At 52.1% G+C, this 23,995-nt stretch overlaps 1 protein-coding gene across 1 annotated transcript in view; it reads left to right on the top strand.

Moving 5' to 3' along the window:
• Positions 1–23,995, top strand: part of LOC135221024 (small subunit processome component 20 homolog) — a 44,121-nt gene that overhangs the window by 8,330 nt on the left and 11,796 nt on the right. The gene's annotated exons all lie outside the window — the stretch shown is intronic.

The following is a 23,995-nucleotide window of genomic DNA, read 5'->3' as shown; positions in this document are numbered from 1 at the left end:
TCCAAGAGTTTCAGGACCGCTTGGTGGGACACTCAGTGGTGTTGATGTGCGACAACACCACAGTAGTGGCATATGTCAACAAGCAGGGGGGGCTAGTGTTCTCTTCCGCTCCATCAGTTGACGGTGCAGGTGCACGAGTGGGCCACGGCTCACTCGATAGAGCTGTCAGCACGCTACATTCCAGCAAGAGGAATGTAGTAGCAGACAAGCTCAGCCGTTGGGATCAGGTGATAGGGGACCGAATGGTCTCTACACCAAGACGTGGCGGAAAGGCTCTTCAACCTGTGGGGGCGACCGGTCGTAGACCTGTTCGCCACCCGGCACAACAGAAAACTTCAGGTTTTCTTTTCAGCTGTGCCGGACCCATGGGCAGCTGCAGAGGACGCTCTCCAACACCCCTGGGACAACCTCTTCGCGTACGCCTTTCCTCCCTTCTGTCTGATTCGGAAAGTGATCAGTCGAGCGCTGGTCACTCCCAATCTCAGAATGATCCTGGTGGCTCCCAAACGGCCACAAGCCGTTTGGTATCCGGACCTGCTGGCTCTTCTTGCGGACGCACCGAGAGAGCTACCACCCACTTGGCACAACCTTCTAGCCCAGCCACACGTAGAACGGTACCACCAAGCAGTCCAGTCCCTTCAACTTCACGGCTGGCTGTTATCCACCATCTCTTGCGAACGAGAGGCTTTTCTCGTAGCGCAGCAACAGAGATGGCTGGACACGTCCGACAGTCCCTCTGCAGCTGTGTACCAGGGGAAGTGGGCCGTCTTCTGTGGTTTGGTGTCGTAGACAGGGTCTGTCTCCTCTCAGAGCCACTCTTCAGCAGGTAGCGGATTTCCTCGTGTTTCTTCGCCGAGAGAAGCTCCTCTCCAGTACCCACAGTTAAGGGTATAGAGCCGCCCTGGCTCTCGTCCTAAAACTGAGGGGACTGGACATCTCGAATTCGTTCGAGATATCCTTGCTAATGAGGAGCTTCGAAAGGTCTTGCCCACCCAGGGAACTCAGGCCCCCTGCGTGGGATGTGACTCTCGTACTTAGGAGTTTGACTCGAAGACCCTTCGAGCCACTCCGAGAGTCGTCAGACAGGGATCTGACCCTCAAGACCCTCTTCTTGCTGGCCCTGGCATCGGCGAAGAGAGTAGGGAACTACATGGCCTTTCCTTATGATGGTTAAACATACCAGAGGCTGGGGATCTGTGACGCTCGATTTCGTCCCGAACTTCGTAGCTAAGACTCAGAATCCATCGATCCCTGACGACAGGTTCGAGTCTTTTCACCGATCCCCTCCTCCTGGACTTCACCGATAATGATGCGGATGAGATGCTGCTTTGTCCTGTGAGGGCGCTACGGCGCTATCTGAAGAGAACTCGACATCTCAGGCCTGAGTGTCGACGCCTCTCTTCGTTAGCACTGGGGTTACCAAGAAAGAAGTCTCCAAGAACACGCTTTCTTTTCTGGCTGCGTGAGGTGATCAGGAGAGCGTACGAAGCTGATGGTAGCGACGACATCCGTACGCTCCGTCCGAGAGCCCACGAAGTCAGAGGTATCGGACCCTCCTTAGCGTTCCGTAAGAACTTCTCCGTGGCGCAGGTCCTGAAGGCAGGTGTCTGGGCCAACCAGACCACCTTCACGTCTTCTACCTTCGGATATTGCCCACAAGTCCTTGGATACTTTTTCCTTGGGACCTGTGGTGGCTGCTCAAACACGTTGTGTAAGCTTACCCAGCACCCGAGCAGGCAGAACAGCATCGATTCCTGGTATGACTGGGAGAATGAATGCGTGAATGAGAGAGTGACTGGCTTCTCTTTCACCATCTTTTTCTACCTCTACCTGTGGGCAGAGGGATACGGTCGTTACCTTGCTGGAAGGGAGTCAGATGCAGGTAAGCTATTCAACAGAGCTCCATCCTACCTCTTTAACTAGAGATAGGAGTAAATATCCACCACTTTCTCCAACAAGGGGGAGAAAGTGGATGCCGACATGAGACAAACCCATTACTTTACATTTGCTCATGTATAGGAAAAAAAAGTTCTTACAATGCTGGTACAAAGAGATACGCTTGCCTCTCTCTTAGTACTCGGCCCAGAGGTCTGACCATTGATCCTGCGGTGCACACCCCGATAAATCGGACAGAGGCTTGGATCCCTCCCTCGCTCTTACGACCAGGGAGGCATTCCAGGGATGGACGAACACCAGTCTGTTCATCAAAAAGACTCAGATTCCTCCCACCAAGAAGTGAGTCTTCCTATTGTTAAAGGACCGAGGGTTTGTATTACGTATCGGAACAAATGACAATTTGTCGAAAATTGCATTTTTCCTAACTATACAAACCTGAGGTCCTTTACATATAGTCCCTCCTCATGCCACCCCTCACTCTGCGTATTTTGCATGGGCCAAAGCAAAAGTGATTTGTTTACCTCCCAGTCGCGCGCGCGCGACGATTTCGGACAAGCAGTTAACTACCGTTCTCCCCTTGTTCGAAGCTTCGACCGTTTCCAGCTGCCGCTAGCTACTTCCTATTGTTAAAGGACTCAGGTTTGTATAGTTAGGAAAAATGCAATTTTCGACAAATTGTCATTTCCTCCCTCCTAGTCAGCTCCCTCGTATGGCTCTTTCCCCTCCGGGGAACGTGTCGTGTTCCACCTCATTGTTCGACCTGTCAAGCGCAGAGGAAGGAGTGCAGCACCCCGACGTGGAATTGTACTCAGGGTCTTCCATTTGCTCGGGGTGGGAACTTCCCCACCCAGGCAAGTGAGAACTCCCCCCCCCACCCCCCCCCCCCCCCACTAACCAGACTCTTGCCTCCTCAGGTGTGACTGCCGCCGCCGGTTGGAGACCTTGAGCAGGTCTGGCGCTTGCTGAGCCTTCAGGGGCTGCCTGCACCACCTGGCCGCTCCTGTAACCCATGGCCCGGTGATGTGTACAACGACGACCATCTCTACACCTGGGCATGCTGCACCGCCACACCTGGTGTACACGCAGCACGTGAGTCGGTGACACCATCAGCCGCTGTGCAGGCCCCGCTGTCGTTCATGCCGCAAGAGGAATTTGCCCCACCACCTGGGTTTCGCTGTCCTCGCCCAAGCCCCTGACTTTGAGTGTCCGAAAGAGCTCACCGCTTGACCGCCCACCAGTTCCAGTACCAGTTCCTGCCGTCTCTGTTCCTGCCCGTGGTGTTGCTGCTCCTGCCGCAGGTCCTTCCGGACAGGTTGCACTGGGCCGGGTTGCTACCGCAACTGCCCCAGCTCTGTCCTGGATGGAGGCTCTGACGGTGGTCCTGAGGAAGCTGACGAATTAGAGGTCCAAGAAGAGAAAGGTGTCATCGTCTTCTTTGTCGTCGTCTGCTGCCGCCTCTTCCCTTTTGACTACCGCTAGTACCACATCTCCTGGTTCCAGAGGTTCCACCTCTGCACCGGGAACCGTCTCGGCCGCTCGCTCGCTCGCGTCACCGAGTGTACGGTCACCTGCCGGTGACCGTGCAGCCAGGGTCTAGACAGCTGAGCCTGCCCGCCGCCAGGACCCAGGCACGGAGCGGAAGACTGGTGGCAGTCGCTCAGGTAATTCTCGCCAGGCCAGCGATCGCTCTTGCAGCGATCCCCTGGTTCCCAGGGCTGACGTGACGTTCCCACCAGGCCCAGTCTTGGCTGGGTCAGGTACTGTGACACGTCGAGAGGAAGGTGCACGCTCCCACCGCGCCAGTGGACTCTACCGGTCTCTTGACTATTGCTCCCACCGGGACCGGACGGCTCGCTTGACTGGTAGCAGCTCTCCCTGACACTTTGGGACCATCGCTACCATTCTCGGTCCAGCGGTTCTCCCCAGGGAGAACCGCAGGACTAGACCTGCAGCTCGGTTTGCCACCGCAGTTGGCGATTGCCTGCAGTCCTCCCAGCCCACCGGCTCTGCTGGTAGGCAGGGTGGGAGCGTCAGGTCTTCCTCTCCTATCCCTTCAACCTCCTCGGGCTGCACCGGGAGGAATGAGGTGATTAGGAGTGACCGTGACGAGCGCACTCCACACGGTCCCGCCACAAGAGCTTACGAGCCTGGCACGGTTTTGGGAGACTGAGCAGGTCGTATGCTCAAGTGGTTGGAGGAGGCCACGAGGGGTCTGATGGGGTTCCTCATGCTGGAGGAGGAGGATCTCGATGAAAGGGCTGTTGCCTTGTATAATAAGGCGCCCTATGAGATAATTAGACTTGTGATAATCTTACGCTAAGTCGGGTTGGTTATGGACTTCCATACTCATTGGAGTGTCTTGGGTGTTTGCTGATAACTTACGAAGTCAGTATCTTCTCTTTTGTTCATGAAACTTACCTGTCAGATATATATATAGCTGTATTTCTGACGTCCGACAGAATTTCAAAATTCGCGGCACACGTAGTGGGGCGGTCAGGTGGTAGTACCCATTCCCGCCGCTGGGCGGCGGATATCAGGAAACCATTCCCATTTTCATCATATTTTTTCTGTCGCCGGTGCTGCAAACATCTGTTACAGTACCTCCGTCTAGGATTTTTTCATTATCTCGCTTAATATTATCTGGATTGACTTTTGGTATCGACTTCTGGATTGTTGGATTGGCACGCGTTATAGTGGTTTGGTTTTTGATTTTGGATTGGCTTTTCTGGATACATGATGTCTGGATCAAGTTCGGGAAGTTTCAGAGTGTGTGTGAGGAGTGAATGTAAGGTGAGGCTTCTTAAACCTTCAGTTGATCCTCACACAGTTTGTATGGATTGCAGGGGGCATGTTTGCGTGGCTGATGATCGGTGCAATGAATGTAAGGATTTGGATGATGATAATGGAGGATGTATGAGACCTATCGACGTAAATTGGAGCGCGATAGAGTCAGGAGGTCTTCCTCCAAGGGCAGCTCTTACTAAAGGTAAGGATAGTAACATTTCTCCTCCTCTAACACCAGTAGATTGTTTTGCCCAACCTAATCCTGTTTTGTTGCCTTCGGGCCCAGTGCTGTGTCTGGAGAAGGTAACACCCTTTCTCTTGATTCTAGAGTCTATTCGTGCTCTCGAATCTAAGGTATTGGCCCTAGAAACCGGCCCCTGTGAAAGTTTGTGTTAGTGCCCCACCCCTAGTGTTGTGGAGGGGGCGTCAGATCGGCCCCATAATGCCTCTAGGCCTAGACCTCTATCGGACTCCCAGGACTCAGGGAGTGGGTATGTCGAAGCCGCAAGAGGGTTACGGGGGCTCCCCACCGATCTGGCGTCCCTTCGGCAGGCCTCCCTTGTTGCTAAATCCCAGGCTGCCAAGGAGCGCGCACGAGCGCTTGTGCCTGAAAGATTGCTTTGTTCCGACACGGCATACAAACCTTCGGTCCTTTTACAATAGGAAGGTACTAGCGGCAGCTGGATAGGTCGTAAGCTTTCGAACAAGGGGTTCGGTAGTTAACTGCTTGTCCGACAGGCGCGCGCGCGCGCTGTAGGTAAACAAATCACTTTTGCTTTCGGCCTGCTGGCGTGTGGACTGGTATCATCGCTCTCTGCCCGACTTCATCGTCGTTTGCTTTCGCATGATTGTGTTTTTCTTTTTCTATTTATCTAGTGAAACTGAATTGTAAGTACAATCATTTCATTGAATTCAATTGTGAATTAAAGGATCTTGGTTTTTTCACCACGCCCTCCGATTACCCGAGTTGCCGGGACTGAAGGGCGTAAGTGCGGGAATTCATATTCCCAGAATGATCCTCGTATTGTGTATGCTCGGTGCCGAGGGCGGGAGCGCTCGCTCCGAGCGTTATATTGGGTTGGAAATGTGTAGATGAAAAATCGTAAAGTAAAGTGCTCTTTCATTTATATTTTTTTTTTTTGACCTGTATGCCCGTTGCCGAACGAATGCGCTCGGCACGGAAACTTATTCAGTATGGAAGTGGAATCGCAAGTACAGTATTCTTTTTCATTTTCATATATTATTTTTGATTGTTAGCAATACTCATTTTGGATCAGTTTCCGAGCTTACCCGGAAATTGATCCTTCCCCCTTTTTATTTTGAATGAAGTGAATCGCAAGTGCAGTTCTTTTTCATTTCATTTTTTATTGAGATTGCATTGTTTACTGGGATCAATGTTTCCGCTATTCCCGGGAATTGATCCTTCCCCCTTTTTATTTGTATGAAGTGAAATCGCAAGCGCATTAGTCTTTTCATTTTCATATTTTTTTTTGATTGCATCAATTCATTATGGATCAAGGTTTCCAGAAACCTTGATCCATAAAGGTAAGGAATGGATCCTTTCACTTTCACCCTTGCGCTCGTACCGAGGGCGCAAATGCGCTCGATCCGAGCTAATTCATTGTGAAGTGAATCGTAATGCAAGATGCATTTTCATTTTATTTCCTTATTATTGATTGCATCAATATTTATTTGGTTCAAGTTCCGCTCAGTCAGGGAATTGATCCTTATGCCCTTGCATTCGGGCCGATGGCACGATTGCTCTCGGGCTCTTATTTTGTTGTTGGGTACATGGGTACTGTGCGGGGGTGGGGAACGAGAACCCCCCCGCTCAGCTCCCACAGATGGCCCTTCCCCTTGGGGAGGGGGAGGTTATCGGCGTTCTTCTCCTCGCCCGATCCGTCGAGCGCGGGGGAGGGCGCTCGGTGCCCGAATACAATTGTATTAGGGGTCTTCCACTCGTTCGGAGAGGGCTCACCCCCCCGCGCGAGGGGACTTCCCCCCCACTAATCGCTACTACTGTTATTTCCGCAGGTGCTACTGCCACGAGGGTGGACCTTGGTGAGGTATGGGCGTCCTTCATTTGCAGGGCGTGCTTAGTGTCCAGGGGCTGCGGTTCTATGTCTTGGGGCCTACTGCGGTCACCCATGGAGTGGTGACCACGCAACCAGGTGACGACGTCCCTCCTCACCTGGTGTACTCGCCTCACGTGGTTAACAGTCTTGCCTACAGCCGCTGTGAAGTGCCGTTCGCCGTACCGAAGAGGGGGGCGTGCCGCCGCCGCTCTGGTGTTTGTTTTTTTTTTTTTTTTCGCAGCCGCTGCAGCGACCACACTTTCTCGCTGCCCTAGAACTCGCCCCTGGACCTGCCGCCGGTACCAGGATGTTGCTGGCTGCTGCTCCACTTCCCGGTATTTCCGGTGCTGCCTGCCGTACCTGCCGATTCTGGGCTGACTGTCCATGCAGTTGCTGCGCTGGCTGTCCCTGCCGTTGCTGCGCTGGCTGTCCCTACCGATGCTGTGCTGGCTGTGCTGCTGTTCCTGAGATGCCCATACCTGCTGATCGTCCCCTGTTCGTGGTGGTACTACCCCAGACTTTGGTCTGTCTGTACAGGTGCGTCCGGGCCCTGTGGCTTCGGCTACAGCAGCCCCGGCTCCGCCCTGGATAGCAGATCTTACGTCTGTCCTGAGGAAGCTGACGAAGAAGAGGAGGAAGGTGTCGTCGTCGTCGTCTTCATCTTCTTCATCGTCGTAGGCTGCCGCCTCTTCCCCTTCGACTTCTAAGGCTTCACAGCCGAGGAGGAAGAAGTTGCCTCCTCCCCTCCTAAGAAGTCTCCCTCGGGAGCTTCTCGGGACCCGTCTCACCTCGGTGGGACGGGGGGAGGGTTTCCTTCCGCTGGTCCTCCTGCTCCTTCGGGAGCGGGGCCCGTCTCTTCTTCCGCAAGGAAGAAGACTACGGGGACCAGAGGGGTACCGGCTAACACCGGTACTTCCTCGCCTGGTGTCAGTGGTTCTGCCACTGCATCAGGGTCCGTCTCGGCCTCTCGTCGCGGGAGGTACCGAGTGTACGGTCGCCTACCAGCGGGACCGTGCAGCCAGGAACCAGACCTCTGAGTCCGCTCAGCGTCAGGTTCACGGCACGGGGCGGAAGACTGGTGACAGCCGCTCATGCGGACTCTCACCAGACCAGCTCTCACTCTCGCGGCGAACAGCTGGCTAACCCGGGACGTGACGGTCCCACGACCGACCACGGGCTGAGGCTGGGAAGAGGTCCTCCCGTTCGCCGGTACCAGCCACGGCTGGAACCAGCGACGTGACGTGCCGTGAGGACAAGCACCGGTCTCACTGTGACAGTGGAGCCTGCAGGTCGCCTGACCGTCGCTCTCACAGAAAGCGACCGGGTACGGCAACCAGCACCAGCTCTTCTGACACTCGAGATCGGGACCGCTGTGCTCAGTCCAGCCGTTCTCCACAGCGAGACGGTTCGACCAGGCCTGCAGCTCGATCGCCACCGCGGGTTGACGATCGCCTGCAGCCCTCCAAGCCTGCTGGTTCTGCCAGCGAGTAACGAGGGAGCGTCAGGTCTGCCTCTCCCGTACCTTCAACCTCCTCGGGTTACACCGGAGGAGCGAGGTATTGAGGAGTGATCGTGAGGGGTGCGCCCCTCATGATCCCACCACAACGCCCTACGTGCCAGGCACGGTTCTTGGACCGGCCAGGACGTATGCGCAAGTGGATGGGAAGACCGAGAGGGCTGTCGCTGTTACCCCCTTCTTAGGAGGAAGGTTCTCGGAATATGCTCTTGTTCGAAGGGCTTAACGTCCCCACTCTGCAAGAGGCTGTGACTTCCGAGATCCAGAGGAACTTTGCCGAGGTTACGGCGCTGATTCGTCAGCACAATGACCTCGGGGAAGGATCGCCGCTCCCACCAGCGAGCACGTCTCGGCTCGAGTCGTTTTGGGGCCCGAGAGGGAACCCAAATCGACGGTGGGGTCTGCCGCGATCGGAGCTTGCCGACTGTGTTAACCAGGTAGTCTCTCGTCTCCGGACAAGAAGGCTCTCCTCATCTGGACGGTCGAACAAGCTACTTCACCTCCTCTACTGCGACAGAGGCGTTTCTACGTGTCTTCGGACACCGTGTTTAAATACCCCTTCGGTCCTCCTGAGGTTTCGACCTCGACGAGGACTGGGAATGAGTCGGAGCGGTATCGGCTCTCTCCTGTCAGGTGTCGATCAGCCCCACCCAGACGACGTTCACAGTGGCGGCAGACACTTACCTACAGTATGAGTTTCGTAACCCTCCTCGGGAAAACGTTTTCTCCTGACGATACGTTTTCCCAGCTCGAGAGGCCATCGCCGTAAGGCGATGGCTGCTCCTTTTCTTCTCCAACTGCTAGATCCGCTGGGAAGGCGAGCCAGTATCCAATTCCTCCCCCATTCCCTCTCTCCTTACGGCTACGAGGGAAATGGGGAGGGATCCTACAGAGATTTCTCTGTAAGATCCCACGTTAGGGGCTGCGCTACCGGGGGGGACCTTCGGGTCCTACCTGACGTAAGCCCCGGTCATTGAGGAGGGATCCTGCCCCTTTCTCGATTTCTACGGGAATCGAGAGGACCACCAGCCGATATCGTCTGACGAATTCGGTGGGGGGTTTCGCAGAGTGCTTAGAATTCTACGGAATTTCTAGTGCACTCAGAGTGTTCGAGTTTTTTACGATCTCCAAACACTTAGCGAGACCACGGTCCAAAGTGAGCGAGAATCCCCGATAATTGTTACACGATAATCGGGAACCTCGCTTATGCTCGAATTCCTGTAATTTCTAGCATTTGGAAGAAGACTGCTGCTGAAAAGAAGAGTATCACAGTAGGCGCTTGACCTGGAATAGAGAAGAACGGACGGGAACTTCCAGTTTGGCTTGAACTATCGTCTTCGGTATTCTGTTCACCATTGAAGCTTTCCTTTGGGAAAGACTTCTCCTTCACTCTCTTGACTAGAGAAACGAAGGCGGTCGATCTCCAATCCTTATTCTCATTCCTCGAGGGGAAAAGATTTTAGGATGGAGGTCGTGGTACAGAACCTACAAATATACTACGTATATTACCCTCGCGACATGATTCTTTAACAGTTGAATTGTCCGTGGGGTAGGCGCATACCGTAGTTAACTCTACGGTTTGTGACCGAGACGAATTGTATCTTAATTGAACTTGCAACTCGGGGTTGCCTGCAACCTCCCAGCAGTTATCAGTTTCGATTTTAGATACTTGGTATTGTCATGACAACACCAAATCAGCTTTTGTATTTACCGAAATCCGTTTCGGTTAAATATAATTGCTCGAGCGTATTCTTTATGCTCGATGGTTCTAGCCGAACGCATTCCCTTCGTGTAATAATGGATTACCTGGCAACTCAGGATGACGAGTCACCGAGAGCTACTGCGTATTGAATGCCTGATAGCGGCTCAGTATCAGCTAGGTTTCGGAGATGCACGGTCGGTTTACGTCTCTCTCTCCCCTGGTTGGATTGACTACCGAACCGTATCTCTGCCCAACAACTCATGGACTTAGGTCTCTGATTAACGGGGATTCTCGCAATAATGAAGGACCATCTACTGCTGTGACGCTCGATTTCATCGCCTTCGACATTGCGAGAATTTTCAACAGAGATATCTCTTGGACTCTTTCATCTTTCTGTTTACCGCACGGTAACAGAAGTCTGTACTAGTCAACCGCTGCATCGCACTGCGATAATGCGAATGATTTTTGCAGACATCTGAGTTTGTCTTCAAAATATCTCGTATTCGTAGGTGTGCAATTTCATTGCTCGCCCCGAATTAACAGATATGTCAGAAGACATCGCCTACTCTCCGACCTGACAGCTCTACTTCCAAATGTTCAGCCCATGAGAAGCAGTTCTTCAGGCAGTAGTTCCCTGTCTTCATTACTGGAAGCGCTCCGCTTTATTGCAACTACGATCCCTCACGGACAGCAATCAATAGCGGTTAGCGTTCTCAGTCTTTGTAGCACAGGTTCAGAATCTTGAGAATCCTTCTCTCGGTTCAGCTGTGAAGACGTAGGTTGCATTTTCTGTACACCTTCGTCTTCAACGTCACATAGTGTTGTTTCTCCTTACCCGAGAATCAACTATACTATGAGATATCTTGCCATCAAGGACCTCGGTCTCTAGAAGGCAATTGACTTTCGCCTGTTGGGCACATGCCTTAAGAGAGTCATCACTTTGCCTTCTGGCATCGGTGACGAACAAATTATTTGTTTAGTCTCTTGGCATAACCCTGTTAAGGCGAAGGTCACGTGACTTGCTCGGGTGCTTGGACAACTTGCCTCCTACCGAACGCAGTCAGTAGGCAGCTGTCAGAGCGCCCAAGTCTGTTAAGAACTTCGCTGTGGACTTAGTTCGGTTGTTCCATAACAATCTTTTCTTCGTCCTAACGGCTTGTCACAGTACCCATACCATCGACACCCACCATTGAGTGTCGGTGTCCTATCCACTACCGAGAACAACAACTTCGCTGCAGACGGATAGACCAGTATGGGGTACAGGACATCACCGAAGTCGAGAAGAGGGATAGGTCATACGACAATTCCCTTCTTTTTCCTCTGAGGTAATTGCATGACTTTGCCTGCGAAGTCAAGCATCCAGGGGTATGGGGATTCGTGACGCTCGATTTCGTACCGAATTCGTAGCGAAGACTCTGAACCCTTCGGTTCCTGACGATCGGTTAGAGTCCTTCACAATCCCCTCCCTAATGGACTTCACCCGCCTTCGATGCGAAGGAGATGCTGCTTTGTCCTGTGAAAGCGCGACCGCGCTTTCTGAAGAAACTCGACATCCCAGGCTGAGTGTTGAAGACTCTTCGTCAGCACCAAGATGACCTAGAAGTACACTCCCTCGAGTTACACAAGAACTTCTCCGTGGCGCAGGTACTGAAGGCAGGGGTCTGGTACAACCAGACCACTGGCACCTCCTTCTACCTTTTGGATATTGCCCACATGGTCTTGGATCGTTTTCCTTAGGACCCGTGGTGGCTGCTCAACACGTTGTCTAGCTAACCCAGCACCTAGCAGGCTGAACAGCATCGAGTCCTGGTGTGACTGTAAGAATAGATAAGTGAATGAGAGAGTGGACTGGCTTCTCTTCCTATCTTTTTCTACCCCTCTACCTGTGGGTAGAGGGATACGGTCATCACCTTGCTGGATAAGGACGAGATGCCGGTGAGCTACTCGACAGAGCCCCATCCTATCCCTTTCACTAGGGATGGGAGCGAATATCCACCACTTCCTCCTACAAGGGGGGGGAAGTGGATGCCAACAAGAGACAAACCATAACGTTGTTGCCTCTTGCAAATAGGAACAACTTGTTCTTGTTTGCTGGTACGAAGAGATACGCTTGCCTCTCTCTTAGTACTTGGTCCAGAGGTCTGACCATTGATCCTGCGGTGCACACCCCGATCAATCGGACAGAGGCTTGGATCCCTCCCTCGCTCTTACGACCAGGGAGGCTTCCAAGGTTGGGCGAACACCAGTCTGTTCACAAAAGACTCAGATTCCACCCACCAAGAAGTGAGTCTTCCTATTGTAAAAGGACCGAAGGTTTGTATGCCGTGTCGGAACAAATGACAATTTGTCCAAAATTGCATTTTTCCTAACTATACAAACCTGAGGTCCTTTTACACATAGCCCCACCCCACCTCATGCCACCCCTCACTCTGCAGTTTTTGCTTGGGCCAAAAGCAAAAGTGATTTGTTTACCTACCAGTCGCGCTACCCCGCGCGCGCCTGTCGGACAAGCAGTTAACTACCGAACCCCTTGTTCGAAAGCTTACGACCTATCCAGCTGCCGCTAGTACCTTCCTATTGTAAAAGGACCTCAGGTTTGTATAGTTAGGAAAAATGCAATTTTGGACAAATTGTCATTTTCGTCCTCCGAAGCGTCCTCCCCGCGCAAGGGGTGGAGCGCTCGGAGAGACTCGCGTCCGTTTGAAAAGGAGGCCTTTCGCTTTGAGGACGCTTCACGTCCTATGTCTCCTCTTTCGTCAGAGGACGCTTTTGACGCCTTTCCTCCGCAGAAGAGAGGAAGGCTTTCTACCGATGAGGACGTTCGTTTCCACGCACAGGCGTGTTCACCTGAGAGGCAGATAGCTGTACCTGCTAGAAGGAAGGAGGCGTCCCCTCGCCCCTCGCCTTCTCGCAGTCTCAGTCCTGCCCCTTCTTTTGCTCCTTCGTCACCTACGAAGGATATCCTTGTGTCCCTTCAGGACCAGATTACGTCGCTGATGGCTCAGAGGACTTGCCCAGCAGCAGTCGAGCCTAAGCGTAGGAAGGACGTTCGGCTGCCCGTCAAGAGGACGAAGCGGCCTCATTCTCTCTCGGCTCGCTCGTCTCTCTCTCCGCCTCCGGATCGTCAACGTTCTCGTTCTCCTAGCAGATCTTTTACTCTCTCAGGAGAGGACGCTCGTCAAGACGCTCGGCGTTCGAAGCAGGACGCTTTGCGCTCTCGGCAGGTAGCGGTTGAGGACGCTCGGCGTTCTAGACAGGACGCTTTGAGCTCTCTTCAAGACACTTTTAAGGACGCTCGGCAGGACGCTCGGCGCGCGAAGCAGGACGCTTCTAGTTATAGGACAGGACGCCTTTGAGGATGCTCCGCAGGACGCTCGCCGTGTGAAGCAAGAGGACGCTTTTGAGAATGCAAGCAGGACGCTCGCTTGGCTAAGCAGGACGCTTTGGCGCCGCTCGTCAGAAGCTCGCGCTTCCTTTCGTAGAGACGTTTTCTGTTAAGACAGTTCACGTGCTTCTAAGGACGCTCCTCTTTCGCAAGATGTCCGTACCTCTAAAGATCAACGTAAGGCCGCTTCCGTACCTGTAGCGGATACTTCCAACCAACGGAAGTCTTTGTTCAGGATTGAGACTGCGGGACGTACTCCCTCTCCTGATGGGCGTTCTCCAGTTCCTCTTAGGGAGGAAGGGGAACTTAGTAGTGCCGGGGAGTTCCGTCGAAGAAAGAACAGCCTGGTAGCTTCAGCTGTCTCGGACTACAAGGTTCTTGTTAGGCTGTTACGTTCAGCCTTCGGGAGAAGTTCCAGCCGACAGCCCCTAGGTCTCCTCCCTCTCAACTTTCGTCTTCCAAGACCGTAAAGACCCCTGAATTCGTCGAATGAAGACATCGCTGTCGACCAGAGGGCGTTTAAGAAACTTCAAAGACTTTATGTCCAGAAGGAAGGATCAGGGCAAGACCACTTTCGCCCATCCACCATCTAGACTCGCCGGGAAAGGATGGAGTTTGGTATAGACCAAGGAGGATGTGGGAGTAAAGGTCCCTTCGTCCGCTTTGGGTGACTTCTCCAGTTTAGTGGACGCCCAGAGGAGGTCTCTCTTAGCGTCTGCTAAGGTGTCCTGGACTCCGGTAGAGACTGACCACCACTTGAAGGGACTGCTTCGTACCCTTAATGTGTTTAATTTCCTAGATTGGTGTCTGGGAGTTTTGGACCTTCAGTCTAGGAGTCCTGATTCTCTTAGTCTGGGGGAGCTGTCCAGCGTGTTGTCATGTATGGACAAGGCCGTCAGGGATGGTTCGGAGGAGCTAGTTTCGAATTTTGGAACTGCCTTCCTGAAGAAAAGAGCACTGCTGTGCAATTTTACTGCTAAGTCGGTATCTCCCGCTCAGAAAGCGGAATTGCTCTTTGCGCCTCTTCGGACCATCTCTTCCCCCAGGCTATGGTAAAGGATCTTGCACAGAGTCTGCAAGAAAAGGCGACCCAGGACCTCTTGGTTCAGTCTTCAAGACGTCCAGCGGTTCCTTCCACTTCGACATTCAGCAAACCCCCGAAGAAGTCAAACTCTTTCGCGGGGCACCCCCTCGAGAGCAGCTCCTCGAGGGAGAGGGTTTTCGAGAGGAAGAGCTTCATTCAAACCCAAAAACAGCAAATGAAGATCTCGTCCTTCAGACACCAGTCGGGGCCAGACTGGAATTCTTTGCGGAGGCTTGGAGGCAGAGAGGGGCGGATCCTTGGACCCTCAAGATAGTAGAGCGGGGGTACAAGATCCCCTTTCTACATCCTCCTCCTTTGACATCAACTCCCAGAGACCTCTCTCCATCCTATCAGGGAGAGAAGAAAAGTTTCTTTTCGATCTATTAGACCAGAATGGTCGAAAAAAAAGAGCGTGGAACAAGTCTTGGACCTAGAGTCACCGGGCTTCTACAACAGGATTTTCCTAGTGCCGAAGCAGTCGTCAGGTTGGCGCCCGGTCCTGGATGTGAGCAGGCTCAATCTTTTTGTAGAAAAGATAAGTTTCAAAATGGAGACGCCTCAGTCGGTCTGGGAGCATTGAGACCTGGCGACTGGATGGTGTCTCTAGACCTGCAGGACGCGTACTTCCACGTCCCAGTCACCACCCTCTTTCAAGGAAGTACCTGAGATTCGTCTTGGACAACAGGGTTTGGCAGTTCAGAGCCCTTTGTTTCGTCTCAGCACGGCCCCGATGGTTTTCACAATGATTATGAGGGATGTAGCGAAGTGGCTCCATTCGTCAGGAATCAGGATTATCCCTCTACCTCGACGATTGGCTGATCAGAGCGCGTCGAGGCAGAAGTGTCTGAAGGACCTTCAGTTTACGCTAGCCCTAGCAAAGTCTCTGGGTCTTTTGGTCAACACCGAAAAGTCGCATCTGACCCGACACAGTCCATCGTGTATCTGGGGATTCAGATGGATTCAGTGGCTTTTCGGGCGTTTCCATCCCAGGAACGTCAGCGACTGGGGTTAGAGAAAGTCGCAGCCTTCCTAGAGAGAGAAGCTTGTTCGGTGAGGGAGTGGGATGAGTCTGCTGGGCACCATTTCCTCGCTAGAAAAGTTTGTCTCGCTGGGAAGACTGCACCTCAGGCCTCTTCAATTTTTCCTTGCGAAGAATGGACGTCGAAAGAGGACCTGAATGCGATCCTAAGGATCTCCAACGAAGTAAAGTACACTTAAGATGGTGGCTCGAACCTCAGAAGTTACGAGAGGGCCTCTCCTTAAATCTTCTGAGCCCCGACCTAGTGTTGTTCTCAGACGCTTCCATTTCCGGTTGGGGAGCAACACTAGGGGGGGAAGAAGTGTCAGGCTCCTGGAGAGGGGAACAGGTAGCCTGGCACATCAACTGTAAACACAATCTTGGCAGCGATATTCCTGTCGCTGCAGTTCTTCGAAGAAAGACTGTCAAGCAAGGTTGTTCAAGTCAACTCGGACAGTACCACAGCCCTTGCGTATCTAAAGAATCAGGGAGGGACTCGCTCCAGATCCCTTTTTCTCCTGGCGAAGGAAGTTCTGCTATGGGCAGACGCAAGGCGCATCAAGATCCTGACAAGATTCGTGGCAGGGTTCAGAATGTCAGGGCGGACCTTCTCAGCCGCCGAAATCAGATTCTACCAACAGAATGGACCTTGCACCAGGAAGTCTGTCAACAGTTATGGAGAATTGTGGGGACGTCCTCTAGTAGACCTGTTCGCTACAATCAAGGAACAACAAAGGCTTCCTCTGTATGCTCCCCGGTTCTGGACCCAGGGGCAATTGCAGTGGACGCGTTGCTCTGGAACTGGACAGACCTGGATCTTTACGCCTTTCCCCCATTCAAGATCATGGGGGACGTAATGAGGAAGTTCGCAGCGTCAGAAGGGACAAGGTTGACTCTGATTGCCCAATGTGGCCAGCAAGAGAGTGGTTCACAGAGGTCATGACGTTCCTTGTGGACTTCCCCAAGAACGTTGCCCTGGAGGAGAGATCTACTCAGACAGCCTCACTTCAAAAGGTTTCATCAAAACCTCTCCGCTCTGGCCCTGACTGCGTTCAGACTATCGAAAAGTTGGCCAGAGCGAGAGGCTTTTCAAAGGCAGCTGCGAGAGCAATCGCTAATGCTCGAAGAGCCTCTTCAAGAGCTGTCTACCAGTCTAAGTTGGTCCTCCTTCAGGGCATGTGCAAGAAGGAAGGAATTTCCTCTTCCACGACCTCTGTGAATCAGATAGCAGATTTCTTACTCTATCTAAGAATGTGCAAAAATTGGCAGTTCCTACAAGCAAGGGTTATAGGAGTATGTTGTCTGCCGTTTTTCGCCACAGAGGAATGGACCTCTCCGACAATAAGGATCTGCACGATCTCTTAAGGTCGTTCGAAACCACCAAAGTTCCACAAGCAAGACCGCCCTCATGGATTTAGATGTGGTGTTGAAACATCTGATGCTAAGTCCCTTTGAGCCTCTCCATGAAGCTTCTCTAAGGGACTTAACGAGAAAAACGCTTTTCCTAGCTTCTCTGGCGACGGCGAAGAGAGTTAGTGAAATCCAAGCGTTCAGTAGCCTAGTGGGTTTTCAAGGGAGACAGCGCTGTCTGCTCGTTGAACCCTTCTTTCTTGGCTAAGAACGAGAACCCGTCTAATCCTTGGCCAAAGAGCTTTGAAATCAAAGGAATATCGAGTCTCGTGGGTCAAGAACCAGAGAGAGCCCTGTGCCCTGTCAGGGCTCTCAAGTTCTATGTGAATAGGACTAGAGAGATAAGAGGTCCCTCAGGTAATCTCTGGTGCTCGGTGAAGAGACCAGATTTGCCGTTGTCGAAGAATGCTGTTGCTTTCTTCTTGAGGGACGTCATTAAAGAGGCTCATTCATCTTGCCAGAAGACTGATATGAGCCTCTTTAAAGTGAAAGCTCACGAGGTCAGAGCCGTAGCTTACCTCTCTTGCCTTCCAAAGGAACATGTCTATCAGAGATATTCTTGATAGCACCTTCTGGAGGAGCAATTCCGTATTCGCCTCACATTACCTCCGGGATGTGAGAACGATTTACGAGAACTGTAGTTCTTTGGGACCTTACATTTCGGCAGACACAGTTTTGGGGGCTGAAGGTAGCTCTCTCCCTATCCCTTAGCTTAGTTAGGTTAGTTTATTGTGTTTTTGGTTGATGGTGAGATCTTCTGTGAAAATCTCCCATTCCATAGTGTTAATATCAGGGGTTTTTTGGTTAGTTGGTCAGGTGGTGGTCGGTTGCTGTGTTACTGCCATATGTTTGGCTAGATGGTCTTGTCGCATTGTGGTCACGTCCCCGTTGACAGAGCATCCAGAGAGCACCAGCACTACAGGTCAAAACCTGGCTTGGCAACTCTGATAAAGCATAAGCAGGCTTTAGGTGACAGTAATCACATAGTCTACTTTGCTATCAGGTAAGGAACCAATAAGTTAATCTTTTATTTTAATTTAAATTTCCTAAAAAATCCTACTCTGTCTCTAACCCACCATCCGAAGGTGTGATTCAGCTATATATATATCTGACAGTAAGTTTCATGAACAAAATGTTATTGTTATAATACAATTAAGTTTGTTCATACTTACCTGGCAGATATATATAATTAGAGTGCCACCCTCCTCCCTCAGGAGACAAGGGCCATGAATAAATATGAATAGAAAATGGGAATGGTTCCTGATATCCGCCGCCCAGCGGCGGGAATGGGTACTACCACCTGACCCGCCCCACTACGTGTGCCGCGAATTTTGAAATTCTGTCGGACGTCAGAAATACAGCTATATATATATCTGCCAGGTAAGTATGAACAAACTTAATTGTATTATAACAATAACATGTTTAGGACGATGGAGATGTTTCAACTCATGATGATATCTTCCTTCTGATGTGAGGTTTCTAGTAGAAAACACGAAGTATAAAAAATACATATATTCTTCTGAGATTACATGATGAATATCAGATAGGATTGTACAGGTCTTCTAATGACGATGGCTTGATCGCTTCTGCCAATGATGATGGCTAATTCCACTCTAATGATGAAGCTTAGGTAAAGATGTACAGGTCTGCCAATGATGATGGCTAACTCTATTCTGACTACCATCTTGGTTACAAATCATAAAGGATGCAGACAGTAGCTTGAACCTATGAACATACATACAGATGACCATAGTTACAAATCACGTAGGCCGTTTGAATTATAGGTCGCGGTAGTTGTCTCAAGCAGGAAGCTTGGACTAATGTTTTCAAAACAAATGAAAGACCACAGGTGACGGCATGTCATCTTAGCCTACTTTATTGTATACGTCATCTTAGCATACTTTATCGTCTCTGGTCTGATCACATTCCTGCAAGCAATCTGGTTGACCTCTTTTAGTTTTAGTTTTTTATATATTATGGAATAACATTCCATATTTTATTATGTAATCACTTACATCGAGAGCTTACCGGCCTGGATGGATTTGACTGTCCATCGCCTCAGGACGCGATCACTCCAGAGGTCGTTTGCGGAGGTCATTGCGCTGATTCGTCAGCACAACGACCTCAGGGAAGGATCTTTGCTTCCGCTCTCATCTCCTTCGAGTTTGGAGTCATTCTGGGGTCCTAAGAAGGAACCCAGGACCATGGTGGGTTTGCCCCAATCTTCCTTGGCCGACGGTGTGCTGGGCCAGGTGAACTCTCTCATCTCCGGACAGGAGGGCTCACTTAGGTCTGGCAGGTTGGACAAGCTGCTTCCCCCTCCTCTAACCCCTTCAGCGGCGCTTCTACGTGCCTTCGTAGGACCCGTTGCCGGCCAAGCTGGTTAATCTGGAGTTAGCTAGGCTAACTCCATCACCTGCTGGCTGAGAACCTCTGGTTCTACCAGCAAGAGGCATCAGCCCCGGAAGCGACTGCCATGGCAGCCTTCCAAGTAGTCTCCTGGCTGGACCTGTGGTCCCTCACGGTGTCCAGAGTCGCAGCCTCCTCAGGACCCATCTCTCCCGAAGGAGACTCGGCGTTCGGGAGACTGTGTCAGTCTATAGGTAGGGCCATTTCCTACCTTGCCCACCAGACGGCCAACCTGTCAGCCAACCTGGTACTGAGACATCGGGACGCAAGCCCTCACTCGGGTGACCAGGGCGGCCGGTTGTGAGGTAACGATGGGTGTGCGAAACGGACCATTGCTGGGTTCCGCCTGTCTCTTCCCTGGAGGGATGGTGGATGCTGCAGTGGAACAGAGGCGCACTGAGGACAGTGACCGCTTGGTACACCACGCAGTCTTGAAGGCTTCTGGGCAGCCTCGAGCAACTGCGGCCAAGTCTCGGAGCTCGGCTAGCTCTTCCTCTGCCAAAACCATCAGCTGCGTCGAGGCACAGAGGTAAGTCCCAGCCTCCGACTTCTGCTTTGAGGAGTGAGCGTCAGCCCTCCTCCCAGACCTCCCACTCAGGGGTTCCTCCAAGCGGAAGTCGAAGAAGGGGAAGCACTAGGGACTTTCCCCCTCACCTGCCGGCCACCCCTCACTTCACGGCCCGGTCCACATTCAGAAGTACGTTCCCGGTTCTGCCAGTGACGTAGCGCTTCAGGGAGAAGTCAAGTCCATGCTGAGCAAGGGAGCTGTGGAGGTCATACGAGATCAGTCGCCGGGCTTTTACAGCCGACTCTTCATAGTGGAGAAGTCATTGGGTGCTGGCGACCGGTGATAGATCTCTCTCCCTTGAACCGATTCGTTCACCAGACTTGGTTCACGATGGAAACGGCATGCTCAGTGCTCGACTCCTTATTAGGGGAGAACGACTTCATGCTTTTGGTAGACTTGAAGGATGCATATTTCCAAATACCCATCCATCAGTCCTCCTGGAACTACCTCCGTTTCATCCTCGATGGGATGGTGTACCAGTTCAGGGCACTTTGTTCGTTTCCCGGTCTTCCGCCCCAGAGGTGTTCACGTGAGTGTTCACTCTGGTGTCGGCTTGGGCCCATTCGGTCGAGATACGTCTCTTGAGGTATCTCGACGATTGGCTAGTCCTGGCGAGCACTCGCTCGCAGTTGCTGCAGGACAGGGATCGACTCCTCGACTTCTGCCACGATCTGGGGATCGTGGTGAACTTCGAGAAGTCAGATCTCGAGCCCAAGCAGAGGATTGAAGTACCTGGGCATGCTGATCGACACGCTAGCAGCAACGACGTCTTCCTGCAGGCTCGCGGATCAGCAGGTTCAGGGAGGCAGCCAGACGGGTCCTGTCTCGACGGGAGCAGTCAGCTCAGCAGTGGGCAAGTCGTGATTGGTCACCTGTCGTCAGTGAAGAAGTTTAGTTCCTCGTGGGCGTCTTCACCTGCGGTCTCTCCAATGGAGACTAAAGGAGTATTGGTCACAGGCACGAGATCCGCAGTCCTTCCTTGTTTCTCTCACGGAGGAAGTGAGGGAGGACTGGCCTGGTGGCTAGACGACAGGAACCTCGTAATAGGAGTGCCCCTGCGCACTCCCCCTCCAGAGATGTAGCTGTTCTCAGACACATAGGCCGAGGGTTGGGGTGTACACCTGGAAGAGTTGCTGGTTGCAGGCGTGTGGAACCATCACGGCAAGCACCTTCACATCAATGTCCTGGAACTCAAGGCTGCGTTCCTTGCACTCCAAGAATTCCGGGAACGGGTGATGGGACACTCAGTGGTGTTGATGAGCGACAACACCACGGTACAACACCACGGTAGTGGCATACGTCAACAAACAGGGGGCCTAGTGTCCCTCCCGTTGCACCAGTTGATGATGCAGGTGCATGAGTGGGCCGTAGCCCACTCGGTAGGTAGACCTGTTAGCCAGATGCATTCCAGGCAAGTGGAATGTAGTGGCGGACAAGCTCAGCCGCCAGAATCAGGGGATTGGGACCGAATGGTCGCTTCACCCAGACCTGGCGGAAAGGCTCTTCAACCTGTGGGGGCGTCCAGTCGTGGATCTGTTTGCCACCCGGCACAACAGTAAACACGAGGTTTTCTTCTCCGTCGTGCTGGACCCCCATGGGAAGCTGCAGAGGACGCATTCCAGCACCCGTGGGTTAATCTCCTAGTCTACGCCTTTCCCCCGTTCTGTCTGATTCGCAAGGTGATCAGCAGAGTGCTGGTCACCAGCAATCTTCAGATGATTCTGGTGGCACCCAAATGGCCTCAGGCCGTTTGGTATCCGGAACTGCTGGCTCTTCTCTCCGAGGCACCGAGAGAGATTTCCCCTGGCACAACCTCCTGTGCCAACTACATGTGGAATGGTACCACCGAGCAGTTCGGTCCCTGTGTCTTCATGGCTGGCGGTTATCCACCATCTCTTGCGAGCGAGAGGCTTTTCTTGCCGAGCAGCAACAGAGATGGCGGGTATCTCAGACAGTCCTCTGCAGCAGTGTACCAGGGAAAGTGGTCCGTCTTCTGTGGTTGGTATCATGGACAGGGTCTCTCTCCACTCAGAGCCACTGTTCAGCAGGTAGCGGATTTCCTCGTCTTTCTTCGCCGAGAGAAGCTCCTCTCCGTCTCCGCAGTTAAAGGCTACAGAGCCGCCCTGGCCCTAGTCCTTAAACTGCAAGGAGTCGATCTTTCCACTTCAATGGAAATTTCGCTCCTGATGAAGAGCTTCGAGAGGTCTTGCCCTCCCAGGGAACTCAGGCCCCCGGGTGGGATGTGACTCTCGTACTTAGGAGTTTGACTCGCAGACCCTTCGAGCTGCTCCGAGAGTAGTCAGTCAGGGATCTAACCCTCAAGTCTTCTTGCTGGCCCTGGCATCGGGGAAGAGAGTAGGAGAACTTCACGGTCTTTCCTTCGATGTTAAGCACTTGAGGGGATGGGGATCGGTGATGCTCGATTTCATTCTGGACTTCGTAGTGAAGACTCAGAACCCTTCAGTCCCTGATGACAGGTTCGAGTCCTTCACGATCCCCTCCCTGAAAGACTTCACCAACGATGATGCAGATGAGATGCTGCTTTGTCCTGTGAGGGCACTACGGCGCTATCTGAAGAGAACTCGTCACTCAGGCCAGAGTGTCAGCGCCTTCTTCTTGTTAGCACCAGGGTACCATTAAAAAAAGAAGTGTACAAGAACACTATTTCTTTCTGGCTTCGTGAGGTAATTCGGAAGGTGTACGGTTTCATCTGGGATTGCTGACACCAGTACCCTTTGTCCGAGAGCCCACGAAGTCAGAGGTATTGGTCCAACTTGTCCATGGCACAGGTACTGAAGGCAGTGGCTTGGGCCAACCAGACCACCTTCACCTCCTTCTACCTTCGGGATATTGCCCACAGGTCCTTGGACACTTTTTCCTTGGGACCCGTGGTGGCTGCTTAACAAGTTGTGTAGCTTACCCAGCTCCCTTACTGGACAAGATAGCATCTCATCCTTGTGCGACTGCATGAATAGAAGAGTGAATGAGAGTATGACTGGCTTCTCTTCCTCCTCTTTTCTTCCCTCTCCCTGTGGGCAGAGGGCGGCGGTCGTCACCACGCTGGAGAGGATGATTGATGCAGGTAAGCTACGTAACCGAGCTCCATTCCATCCCTTTCACTAGGGATGGAAGCGTTTATCCACCACTTCCATAACAAGGGGGGAAGTGGACGCCAGCGAGAGACAAACCCAAGACTTTATATTGGCTCTTGCGTAGGAACTAGTTCTTGCTTGCTATTCATAAGAGGTATGCTTGCCTCCCTCTTATGAATTTGGTCCAGAGGTCTGACCACTGATCCTGCAGTGCACACTCCGATCAGTTGGGCAGAGGCTAAGATCCCTCCCTCTGCTCTTACGACCAGGGAGGGAACCAAGGTTGGACGAACTCCAGTCTGTTCACAAGACTCAGATTCCACCCACCAAGAAGTGAGTCTTCCCTATGTAAAGGACCGAGGATTTGTATTACGTGTTGGAACAAATCACAATTTTGAAGTAAATTGTATTTTTCTTAACTATACAAAACCTGAGGTCCTTTACACATAGTTCCCACTTCATGCCACCCTTAACTCTGTTCCTGCCGGGCCTAAAGCAGAGTGAATGTTACCCTCCAGTCGGACATTGGACAAGCAATTACTACAGAACCACCTTGTTAGAAAACTTACGACTGGTCCAGCTGGCACTGTAAGTATTTTCCCTATGTAAAGGACCTCAGGTTTGTTTAGTTAGGAAAAATACAATTTACTTAAAATTGTGATTTTTTGGAGGGTGACCACAAACACGGTAGTCAGTGGGTTGGCCACTCCAGTCAGTTGTGTACCCTAGCTAACTCTGCATCAGGTACCTAGTAGGTATTCCTTTGGAAATTACAGTTTCCTAGTAGTATTCGATTGCTTAGGTATTAAGAATTTATCGTTATTTTTGGGGGATCAACTGTAATTAACCCCCAGGGGCTAGTACTAAACATGGCAAAATACATTGGACACCCCAGTCCCTAGTGGTTTGCGTATTTGTGGGACCATTCCTCGCAGTCCTTGTGAAGTTAGTATTGCCTAGAATTACCGATTTACATCAACCATGCATCTGATGTCTAGGCCAAGTCCCTTACAACGCTCTTGATGGCTATTGATAAGCCAATCACAGGGCTGGAAA

The sequence above is a fragment of the Macrobrachium nipponense genome, chromosome 20, assembly GCF_015104395.2.
Source record: "Macrobrachium nipponense isolate FS-2020 chromosome 20, ASM1510439v2, whole genome shotgun sequence".
Taxonomy (NCBI): Eukaryota; Metazoa; Arthropoda; class Malacostraca; order Decapoda; family Palaemonidae; genus Macrobrachium; species Macrobrachium nipponense.
Note: the sequence above shows the minus strand (reverse complement) of the source record. Positions and strands in the feature narration are given on the sequence as shown.